The sequence below is a fragment of the Echinops telfairi genome, unplaced genomic scaffold (genome assembly GCF_000313985.2).
Source record: "Echinops telfairi isolate 266 unplaced genomic scaffold, ASM31398v2 ScPeMD7_2;HRSCAF=8, whole genome shotgun sequence".
In the NCBI taxonomy this organism is placed as follows: domain Eukaryota; kingdom Metazoa; phylum Chordata; class Mammalia; order Afrosoricida; family Tenrecidae; genus Echinops; species Echinops telfairi.
In genome coordinates, this window is record NW_022103898.1 from 64,001,554 (window position 1) to 64,013,607 (window position 12,054).

General features: G+C 41.4%; 1 long non-coding RNA gene across 1 annotated transcript in view; it reads left to right on the forward strand.

Moving 5' to 3' along the window:
• Positions 1-2,537: 2,537 nt before the first annotated feature.
• Positions 2,538-12,054, forward strand: part of LOC123521891 — a 44,956-nt gene continuing 35,439 nt past the window's right edge. Inside the window, exon 1 of the long non-coding RNA XR_006680235.1 lies at positions 2,538-2,644. This is a non-coding gene — a long non-coding RNA (uncharacterized LOC123521891). The remainder of the gene's footprint in view (positions 2,645-12,054) is intronic.

Here is a 12,054-nt window from a genome sequence, read left to right on the forward strand (position 1 = left end):
TCCCAATTAAAGGCTAATGGCGATCAGTAGTAACAAGAGCCATGCTATTTTATCTCCGATTGAGCATGGTTGTCAGTAGTATTGATTATCCTTAACCTTAAATAAATTTGATTCAAAAATGAACAATATTGAAACGCACACCTTCCATGGTACTTTCTCACTGTCATTCTGCCTCTGCTGTGTGTGTATCAAATAATGACCTATTAACACACGACTGCACCTTTGCAGCAGCTTGAGTGGCTGGAGTTGGAGCTTGAGAAAGGTAAGGGTGTTGGATGCCAAAGAGGGAAAACCAGGGCTTACATCCCCAGTTGGTTTCCTTTGGTTCTGTCGGTCACTGAGTACACTCCAAACTCTAGGCAGTTGTTTTGTAAATGCCAGCACTTAATCACACAGGAGACCAGGTAAGAGCATCTTAGACCATTGCCATTATGGGCAAACAACTTTCAGCTTGTGTTCTCTAAGATTTCTGTTTGGGGAGAAACCAGCTACTTACAGATGAGAAAAACGAGGCAGCTTGGCATGTTTTGTATTCTGTGTAATAACTGCTTATTTGTCTCAGGATGTATTTCAAATTCTGCCTGTACTTTCGTTCAGCAATTGTGGGCTTGACCTCTAACCTTGCCTACACCACATTAAATAAATCTTACATTTCCATAATTTTGCCATTGCCAGCATCTATGATGCAAGGAACAGATTATACTTTAAATTATCCTCTTTCTCAAGCCCTGGCTGAAATAAAAACCATACAAATGAAAATAACATTACCAGAACCATCCTACACATGAGTGCTAAAAGCAGGAAACCAATGGAAAAACTATTTTCATGAAATACTCCCTTGTCATGAACTTTTCAAAAGAAATTTAAATTCAGACAGTAACCATTAGTCACACGTAAATACTTTTCAGAGCTGTTTTCCAATCAAACAGTTAATGTAATCAATCATATTAAAGATGTGCAAAAGTTAAAAAAATCATCTTCTTTTTTTTTTAAAATAACTTGTCCCTAGGATAGTTTTTAGCTTTTATTTTTTGCTATACCAAGTCCAGTGAGGGAATCACAGGCCTTAATCACCATTACCAAATTCTAAAAGGTAGGTTTTAATGAGGCGTCCTGGGGGTGCAACAATTAAGTGCTCAGTTGCTAATTGAAAGGTCATCGATTGGAATCCATTCAGAGGCTCCTCAGGAGGGAAAATGTGGCAATCCGCTCCTATAAAAATTAAAATCTCAAACTCACTGCCATTGAGTCAGTTCTGACTCAGCAGTCCTACAGATGACAGGCAATTCTCCTCTGTCATGGGTTGACGTGAGTTGGACTTGACTGAGAGCAGTGGGTATGCAGATGTGAAAGCCAGGACTTAGAAAGACTTAAGTACTCAAGGCCACATGCAAGGGCACTTCAAAAAACCCATGGAAAAAATGGAACTAAAAGATAATGGAATTTCTCCACAAACTTTTTTGAAGCCCCTTTAAATGTCAATACATGAGTAGGGTTGAAATTTGTATCCCCATCTGCCTTCTTGGCACCATGCCGTGCTCTTGAACCAAACCCCACTGCTGTTGAATCAATCTAAACTCACCGTGATCCTACATAGGGTTTCAGAGGCTTTATTAAAAATGAGATGGAAGCTGATGTCAAGGGCTTAAGTGGAGAGCAAATGTTTTGAGAATGATGAGGGCAATGAATGTATAAATGTGCTTTGCACAATTGATGTATGTATGGATTGTGATAAGTGTTGTATGAACCCCTAATAAAATGATAAAAAAAAGTGTCAATGCCAACAACAACAACAAAAAAGATGAGGTGGAAAGGGGGAACCGATTACAAGGATCTCCTCCTTGGGGGATGGACAACAGAAAAGTGGGTGAAGAGAGAAGAGACGGTGGATGGTATAAGATATGAAAAAATAATAATAATTTGTAAATTATCAAGGGTTCATGGGAGAGGAGGGAGCGGGGAGGGCAGGGGGAAAAATGAAGAGCTGATACCAAGGGCTGAAGTAGAAGGAAAATGTTTTGAGAATGATGATGGCAACAAATGTACAAATGTGCTTGACACCATGGATGGATTGTGATAAGAGTTGTACGAACCCCCCAAAAAGATGATTTAAAAAAATAATAAAATAAAGATGAGGAACTTGTCTCATCTTTCTCCTGCAGAGTGGCTGGTAGGTTTGAACTGCTGCCCTGTTGACAATCCAATACACAGCCCTCTATTCTGCCCTACTCGTTGATGTGGGTAGGTGCCATGGAGTCGGTTCTGACCCGTAGGGACCCTGTGCACAACAGAATGAAACACTGCCCGGTCCTGCACCCTCCTCGCAATTCTTCCTATGTCTGAGCCCATGGTTGCAGCTACAGTGTTAAGTCCACCTCATTGAAGGTCATCTTCATTTCTGCTGCCCTTCCGCTGTACCAAGCATGATGTCCTTTACTTGTCACTACTTCTGTCAATTTGTTGTGCTGTAGGGGCTTGTGCATTGCTGTGATGCTATGAGATATCCCATTTGCGTTTCACATACCATCAGGGTCCCCCAAAGTGAACAGATTTCAGCAGGCAGCGAGGAACTTGGCTCCCCACTTCAGAGGACGGAGCCCCTGAAAACTTTATGCAGAGCTTGGAAAACCTGCCCCTGCCTCAGGTAAACAAAGTCGTTTGTATCATGGCATCTTCATGAACTCCATATGGGGAAAGTGAGGGCCTCCCTGACCTGTGCACGTTTAAATCATGTAAAACGACAGTATGGGAGATAGATGGAAAGTGATTCTTCATTTATTCAAAGATCCAGATACCAAGTGCAGTTTTTAAGCAATCATCATGTAATAGAATTTTACATAATCAACTTGTGTAATTGTTTTTAAATCCTCTGAGTTGAGCGTTTTTATCTTCATCTTCAGATTAGAAAACAGGTTTGGGGAAGCCAAGTAACAAATGCACGACTGTAATGTTAGTCTGAGGCCACGGCAGGACGGAAGCCCAGCTTTCTCTGACCAGTTGTAGTCAGTCGTTCTCTGTGACCACTACCACTGCTATAGTAATGAAAAATGTAATGGAGTGTGGGGCGAAAATGAGCAAAGGACAAGTCATGTAGATGTTTTAAACACACACACACACACACACACACACACACCCCAAATTTGCTGTAACTCAGAACTGTCCTTGACGTTTCTGAGACTGTATCCCTTTAGCCAAGTAAAAGGCCCAATCTTTCTCTGCAGTCAGCTAGTGATTGTGAACCGCTGACCTTGCGGATTGCAGCTCAGGGTGTAACCACTATACCACCAGAGCTCCTTAGTAGATGCTGAAAGCAAGTAAAGAAGATAAATTGGGGTAGGGGGCGTGGGGGAGGTGTGGGGAGAGAAAAGAGGATCTGGCCTGAGTAGAGGGTTGCTGTGAGTTAGGATTGGCTGCATGGTGGTGAGTTTACGCTTTGGGTACTTGGGTGGGTGCATGGCGGGGTGTGTGTGGCTGGGAAGGGTAGAGGCAGTACACCGCGCCAACCTTTGGCTTACAGGGATGTATTTGAGAAAACAATTCCTCAGTGGGTTTCTGAAACAAGTTGGTCATCTAACAGTGGCACACGCAGCCTTCTGGCGGGTGTTTATCTCTCAGTCCATTTCTTTTTCCTTTTTTTCTTTTCTTAAATGACATCCTTTTGGCTTTTTATAGATTGACTTTAACATCACTAATGTGCTTACACGTTTCCTTCCTGTTTCACAGTAGACCTCAGAACCACAACTTTTTTTGAGTGTGTGTGTGTTTGTGTGTGTACGATCCTTTCCCCTTCTAAGTATATCCAAATTCCTCAGTGGCTTGTCATGCCCTCAATGCCTAAAATTGCATCTCAAAGGCCATGCTTGCCAAGAGAGGGAAATTGTGTTTAAAATATATTTGGCTCAAAAAATTCTGTTAGGCTCATCAGGCTGCATGGATGAACCTACATGTATGAGGATAAGTTATTACAAAATATTAGAAATCTTTATTAAACAAAACCGCACAAACTTAAATTCTTGTTTCTCCACACGTCCTCCATCTATACACTTGTCCATTTATGCACATGTCCTCCATCCATACACTTGCGAAGGAAGTATTTCCGTCTCTCTAACCCTCCCCAAAGAATCTCTGTCCACAAAGTGTCAAGATGGCAGTTTGGGCATCCTCAAGGGACTCAGACTGCGTTCTTTTTTAATATTCTTTGAGTGTGAGAACAAAAAGAAGTCTGAAGGGGCAAGATCAAGGCTGTAGGGTATAAGAGATAAGGTATCCTAGCAGAAGCCCCTTGCCACCCACAAAGAAGGATCCCTGGTGGGGTAGTGGTTCTGAGTTGGGCTGTGATCTGTAAGGTCAGCAGTTCAAAACCATCAGCTGCTCCTTATGAGAAAGGCTGGGTTTTCTATTGCCATAAAGAGTTACAGTCTCAGAAGCCCATAGGGGCAGTTCTACCCTGTCCTATAGGTCGCAGTGAATCTGCATCAACTGCAAGGCCGTGAGTTTCTGAGACACTTGGAGAATGAACTTGGACATTGTCTTTTGTTTGTTTGTTTCGTATATTGTCTTGATGGAAAAAAGTTTCCTTTGGTGTAACTTTCTTGGCCGTTTCCTCACCAATACAATTTCCTATTTTCTTAAAATGTCTTCATAATAATCCCCCATGAACTTCCTGTGTCCTTAAAGAAAAGGTATCAAGGTTACTCCGTTGGAATCTCAAAAAGTAGTTGGCATAGCCTTCTGAACAGAACGCTTTGCCTTAAATTTAACCGGCTTACCTAATCTCCTTAGAATTCACTGTTTTTATTGGACCTTGCTCTCTGGATTATATTGGCAAATCCAAGGCTCTTTCTCTGTTACAAATCATGCCATAAAATTGTCTTCATTAGTCTCAATCTTGCTTAAGTGACTCATAGACCTGATGTCTTGGGCTAGCTGGTGTTTAAAAAATGCTTTGGCACCCAATGAGTCAAAAGCATGCTGAGGCCAAAATGCATACTTCACATTGAAATGTCAAACCACATGAGACCCCAACTTCAGTATCTGTCCCATCAATGTTAATTCTCTGATCTCCTTCCACCATCTCCTGGACTTCAGCCACAGTTTATTCATTCACTGAGCTTGACAGTCTTCCATCTGTTGGCTCACCTTGGAAGGCTTTCTGACCCTACCTTAAAATGCTTGCTCCATCTAAAAATTCTTGTTTAATGTGGAACAGCATTCCAGGAAACTTGCTGTAAAGCTTCAATGAATTGCGAAGATATCCATTTGAGTTTTGTTAGAAATCTGATATTAGCTCTAATCTCAAAATTATCTTTTTTTATGGCACAAAAGTATCTTTTGTTTTATTTTTTTGACACCATCCTAATGAGCCTAATATATGTGTCTTATTGAGAAAACTTGTAGCCATCCACTGATTGCAGAGGCATGTTTAAACAGGTTTTCTTTGTAAGCAACCTAAGCATATACGAACTATACCTCTGGTGGCAATATTTTTTGACTTACCCTTGCATGTACTGTACCTAAGCCTGAGCCATTCCAGCCTCCTCTTGTTGCTTTCTCTCTACTTGTCCTGGGTTTTCACACACACATAGTTGCTTCGTAAATGGAGATGATCAGATGAACACACACACACACACACACACACACACACAAAACCAAAAAAAAAAAATTGACCAAGAATTTAAGAGAAGAAAGATATTCGAAATGTCGTAGTTAAGAGCTTGGGCTTCAGAGTAAAAAGTCCTGGGTTCAAATTCTGACCCCATACTTATTGGCTGATTATTAGAATACCTGCTATTTAGATATCCTTTGTTTGAGTTTCTTCTCCATGAAATCCTTTTGTAAGCAAACAACAGGTGATGTTGACCAGTAAAGAATGTCTGCCTCAAGCATCATGCTCTTTTAAGAACTAGCTGGGATCAAAGTTACAACAGGAACTTGCTATATTATAAAGGGAACTTAGAGGGCAGCGACTTTAGGTTGTGGAAGAAATAGCTCCTAAAGGGAGTGTGAGAATGGGTATACAGTTCAGAATGTAACCAAGGCCACTGAATTGTACATGTAGAAATTGTTGAATTGGTGTATGCTTTTTTGTAGATATTCTCAACAACACAACATAAATAAAATAAAAAAAATTTTATTGCCTTTTCCCACCAACAAAAAGGAGGAACCCATGGTGATCTGCTAACTGAAAGGTTGGCAGGTAGTGTCCACCTAGAGATATTTGGGAGGAAAGACCGAAAGATCTAATATGGAAATTCTAACCATTCAAAACCCCATGGAGCTTCATTGGGTTCTGACACCTCGGAGGGTGCCATGAGTCCAAACGGACATGAGAGCAACTGTGGCACTGGTACTGATCCTGGTATCTGATCATATTAACTCCATAGGCCTGTGACGATTCAATGAGACAAGCCAGTACAAATTCCTAGTAAGCCATCCTGCTCATAGCAAGCACTGAAGAGTGCACCAGGGAGAGGACTACAGGAGATCAAAATGATAAACCTGACCCGAACAGTTAAAACCTTGTCAGCTTGACACAATGGATGGATGTTTGGATTGTGATAAGAGTTGTACGAGCCCCCAATAAAATGATTAAAAAAAAAAAAGAAAATCTGTACAACCCCAGCTTGCAGGTGGACTCTACTCGCATAAACTCCTCATATTAACAGTACCTTAAATTCTATGCCATTGGCAACAAATGTACAAATGTGCTCGATACAACGGATGGATGGATGGATTGTGAAAAGAGTTGTATGAGCCCCCAATAAGGTGGTTAAAAACAAACAAACAAACACCTTGTCAGTTATTCCCCCTCTGAGGTACATTGGGCCTGATCTGGTTTTCAATATTTTCTGTGAGGTTTTTTTTTGAGTTTTTTTTCATATTGGGGTTTATCTCCGATGCATTTTGTCATTGGGGGTAATCCTCTTGGATTTCGGTTATGTGTTTTTCTGTTTATGAACCCCGGGATTGGTGAACCTATGGAGAGAGCGAGTAGAGTAAGAGCTCCTGGGAGGTTCAGTGGGGTTAAAGGGAGCTGATATCAAGGAGTTCAAGAAGGATGAGAAGGCTTTGACATTGATTGTGGTAGCAATTGTACAATACTGCTTGATGTGATTGAACTACGGAATGATATTTTATCTGTATTAGCTCCCAATAAAATGTTTTTTTTAAGTTAGCATAGTGTTTCATTATTATTTGATTATATCTAAAATCATTTTTATAGGTTATATTAGTAGACATTTTTTTCTCCATAACCCCTTAGAAATTCATTCCAGATTTAGATGTTTTAATTAAATAGTTCCAGAGATTGACTGCACTATCCACCACAGCTACAAGGTAGCTGATACAGACACTGAGGAAGGCCTGATGAAGTTATGCTGAGTTTGTGAAATTTGGTGGGATGAGCAAAGGAATTGTAATAATTATAAACTATCTCCTTGTATTTGAAATGAGATTTCCAGCTACTTTCTGGCAAAAAAATAAGTAGCAAGGAAAATAGTAATGCCTTTTGAAACTTTAGATAGTTCTGCAATTTTTGGTCAGTATTTGCTGCACAACCCAGTAGATAACAACCCGAACTGTAATTGTAATATAGGAAAAGTTTCCCTTGCCCAACTTGTGGCTTTCCAGCAGTGGGGGTCTGCTGACTTGAAATAATGAAATGTCTGTTTTACCCTCAGAAGTGTGATTCTTTTGAGAAGGGGTGAGAGAGAGAGAGAGAGAGAGAGAGAGAGAGAGAGAGAGGATCATAGCATTCCAGGTTTTTTTGTTTTGGAAAGGAGTAAATCTGAAAGATAGAAAGAAGATTGTGTGCCAGGCTTTTTACAAATGAACCCTCCAACCCTTCAAGGTGGCTATTGCTATGAGTTGCATTTGGGAAAGAGGCTCAGAAGTCTGTGTAAGGGGTGAGCTGGAATTTGCATGTAGGCTCATTTGGCTCTGAAGTCTGTGCTTTCTCTGAAGCTGTGCAGCCCCAGCCAGAACTTCTTGCCACTAGTCTCTGTTGCTGTCATCAGAGCGAGCGTCACTTTTGGAACCCCCTTAGGTTCTGAAATCAGCTGTAGCACCTCTGTTATCACTGGTGGAATCTAACGGTGGTGGCTCCGTGGCATGGCTGTTTGTCTGCCAGCTGACACTGTACAGGGAGAGAAGCTGCTGTTTAGAGGAAGTGAATCAGAGGGACACAGTAAGTCCCTATTTCCCAGAAAAAAAAATTTCTTCTCTTCCCGTAGCTGACCTGCAATGGCCACTATTAACGCCCAAAGCCAACTCTTGGTTTAGAAAACAAAAGTATCATTATCTGTAAAAATCCCCTGGATTTTTACACACACACACACACACACACACACACACACACACACACACTACCTGAGAGTAAAATGGAAGGACTGTGACTTCCTCCCACCTCTCTCCCATTGGCGCTCCCGCCTTATGATGAGATATGCTAGTGGATTCCTCAGAAGGCTTAGAAAGCTTATCCTACTAAAGACACACTGGACAGTAAAGTGTCACCCGGGCGCAGAGAGGGAAGCAGGTCTGGGTAGACGTTGTAAAACTGAAGTAGTGATGAGGCAGCTGTGTTTCCCAGGTCACTGAGCGTGTGCCTCACCCCTGGGATGCCCACAGTAGTTGTGCTGGTACACTGGTGACAAGTAGCAGAAGCGTACCTGCACTAGCTAAGCCAAGACTGGATTTCATAGAAGGATACAGAAGCATGGCATGGAAGCCTGGCATTTAGTCAATAGCCAGGTCTTGAGAAGTGTGGAGTCAAGGGAAGTCCTAAGACTTCAGTTTTTCTCATTCTTGTCGTTCAGGTACTTGACTTTGCTCCCATTCTCAGTTGTCCTCATGCCTCAACTGAGAGTAAGAATGATCTGCTCAGCGTAGTTCTTTTCCTTTTTGCTGACAGTTGGCTTAGTCAGCACTGGTGACATGTGGGGAGGGGAAAAAGAGGTGCAGTAGGAAGTTCATAAAACAGAAACTGTCCCTGCAGAGAAGAGGGGCCGAGGCAGCACTCCTTTAGAAGCCTGCCACACATCCCCATAGAAAGGTTCTCATCTGGGGAGTCATACTGTCAGGGTAACGCAGCTCTGGTGGTGGCGATAAAGCACTCAGATGCCAATCCAAAGGCTGGTGGTTGGAACTCATCAGCCAAGAGAACAACGTGGCAGCCTACTTCTGTGAAGATGATGACCTTGGACACGCTATGGCAGTTCTCCTCTGTTTTAGAGGATCACCATGAGTTTGAGTCAAGTAGATGGCAATGCTTTTATTACTGTTCTTGCTCTGTCTAGCCTACTGATGAAGAAGATGGGTTTGTATCTAGATTGCTTGAGCACCAATCCCAGCTTTGCCACTTCCTGGGCAACCTATTTAAATGCTCTCTGTCCATCACTTAGGCAGTTGCTGTCGATTCGATTCAGCTTTATGAGGACCCCATGTGTGTCAGGGTAGACCTATGCTTGGTAGAGTTTTCAATAGTGGATTTTTCAGCAGATCATCAGATCTTTCTTCTGAGGTATCTCTGGGTAGACTCAAATTTCCAACCTTTCCGGCAGCAGCTGATCACAGGAATCATCTACACCCCTCCGGAACGCCTGTTCATCTCTAGAATGGTGACCACGTTGTTATTGAGTGTCCATTCCAATTCATGGAGATCTTATATGACGCCAGAGAATAAGGTTTCCTAGGCTTTACCTATTAGGACAGCAAAGCTCCAGGTCTTTCTTCTGTGGGTTCAAAATGTCCAAAGACAAAACAAAGAAAAGGCAACTGATGATTTAATCACGGATCCAGTAGGACTCTTTAGTGATAAACTAGTACCCACTTGATGAGAACATTGGGGTTAGATGAATTAATACAAGCAGGGAGCTTAAAACAGTGTCTGGCACACAGTGAGCCCTCAATAAGCTACTATTATTATCTGGCCTTTGAAGCATTGTAGGAGCCCTGGTGGTATAGTGGCGACACATTAGGCTGGTAACGCCAAGGTCAGCAGTTAGAAAACTACCAACTGCTCTGAGAGAGAAAATGGTGATTTTTATTCTCATAATGAATTACAGTCTCAGGAACCCACAGGGGCAGTTCTACCCTATCCTGTAGGATTGCTGTGAGTCAGAATTGACTCAATAGCAGTGAATTTTTTTTTAACATTGTAATACTAAAATTCTCAAATGAAGCCACCTCATTAAAGGAAAATCGAATGTCATAGAGGGATGGTTTGTGTGTTGCTCTCATTCTGGGAGCTATTCCATTGATGTTTCAAATACCAGCAAGGTCACCAGGATAGTAGGGTTTCCGGACAAAAATAGACTAGGAAGAAGGACCTAGTGATCATGCTTCCCCCAAAATTGGCAAGTGAAAACCTTATGAATAGCAGTGGAATATTTTCTCATCGTGCCGGAAGTTGAGCCCCTAACATTGAAAAGCACTAAAAATACCACCAGGGAAGAGCTACTTCCTTAAACTAGAGGCAAGCTTAATGACGTAGATGAAGTAGGTTTTGAGGAACATCATTTGCTTATGTGGCAAGATGTAAAATGAGAACAAGCAGCAGCAAGGGATATGCCATGCACGAATCAAGGAAAATTGGATGCTGTTAAAATGCAACATAGTTTGATATCGTAAGCATTAGTGAGCTGAAATAGATGGGCATTGGCCATTTGGAATCAAACGCTTGCATGATCTAGTATGCTGGCAATGACAAATTGAAGAGGAACAGCATCACACTCACCACCAAGAAGAACACATTTCACAATCTATTCTGAAGCACATTTTAGTCAGTCATAGGATAATACCCATGCATTTACAAGGGAGGCTCATTAATGTGACTATTATTTAAATGTACTCACCAATCACTAATGCCAAAGACGAAGATTCTTACCAACTTCTTCCATCTGAAATTGATCAAACATGCAATCAAGATGCATTGATAACTAAGGGTGATTGGAATTTGAATGTTGGAATGAAGAAGAATTAATAGTTAGAAAATATGGCCTTGGTTATAGAAATAATGCCAATATTGCATGATAAAATTTTGCAAGACAAATGACTTATTCATGCAAGTATCTTTTTTTTAACAACATGAATTACATCTGTACACATGGACCTCATGAAATAGAAAAGACGTGGATCAAATTGCCTCCATCTGTGACAATGGAAAGGCTCAATCACATCAGTCAGCCCAGAGGCGGAGATTGACTGAGGAAGAGACCACCAAATTATTCATATCCAAGTTCAAGTTGAAGCAGTAGAAAGTGAAGAAAAGTGCAGGAGTGTTAAAGTACAAGCCTGAGTCAATCCCACCTGAATTGAGAAATCATCTCAAGAATAGATGTGATGCTTTTGCAGAAGACCAGAGTTGGTGTGGATGACATAGGGGGCATCATATACCAAGGGAGAACATGAAGGAAACAAAAGGTCATTACAAAGGCACGAAAGAAAAGATCAAAACAGACATCAGAAGACTCTAAAACTTGCTCTTGAATGTAGAGTAGCTAAAGCCAATGGGAAAAAAATGATAAAGCAAAAGAGCTGAACACAGATTTCACAGTGCACAATTGACACAACTTTGCTTGCTGAAAGTCAAGAGGACTTGAAGCGGTTACTGATGAAGATAAAGAAATACAGTTTTTGGTATGGATTACATAGAAACAAGAATTCTCACAAATAGATCAGTAAGCAACATTATGAAAATTAGAGAAAATAATGACATCGTAAGGATTGCATTTTACTTGAATCCATAATTAATGCTCATAGAAGCAGCAGTCAAGAAATCAAACAGCATATTGCATTGGGCAAATCTGCTGCACAAGACCTCTTTAAAGTGTTCAAAAGTGATTGTATCATGGAGCTGAGCTCACAGTGATATGATTTTTTGTTCTTTGATGCCTGATACCTGATCCCTTCGGCACCTCGTGATTACACAGGCTGGTGTGCTTCTTCCACGTGGGCTTTGTTGCTTCTGAGATAGATGGCCACTTGTTTACCTTCAAGCTTTTAAGACCCCAGATGCTATAGCTTTTGATAGCCGGGTGCCATCAACTTTCTTTACCA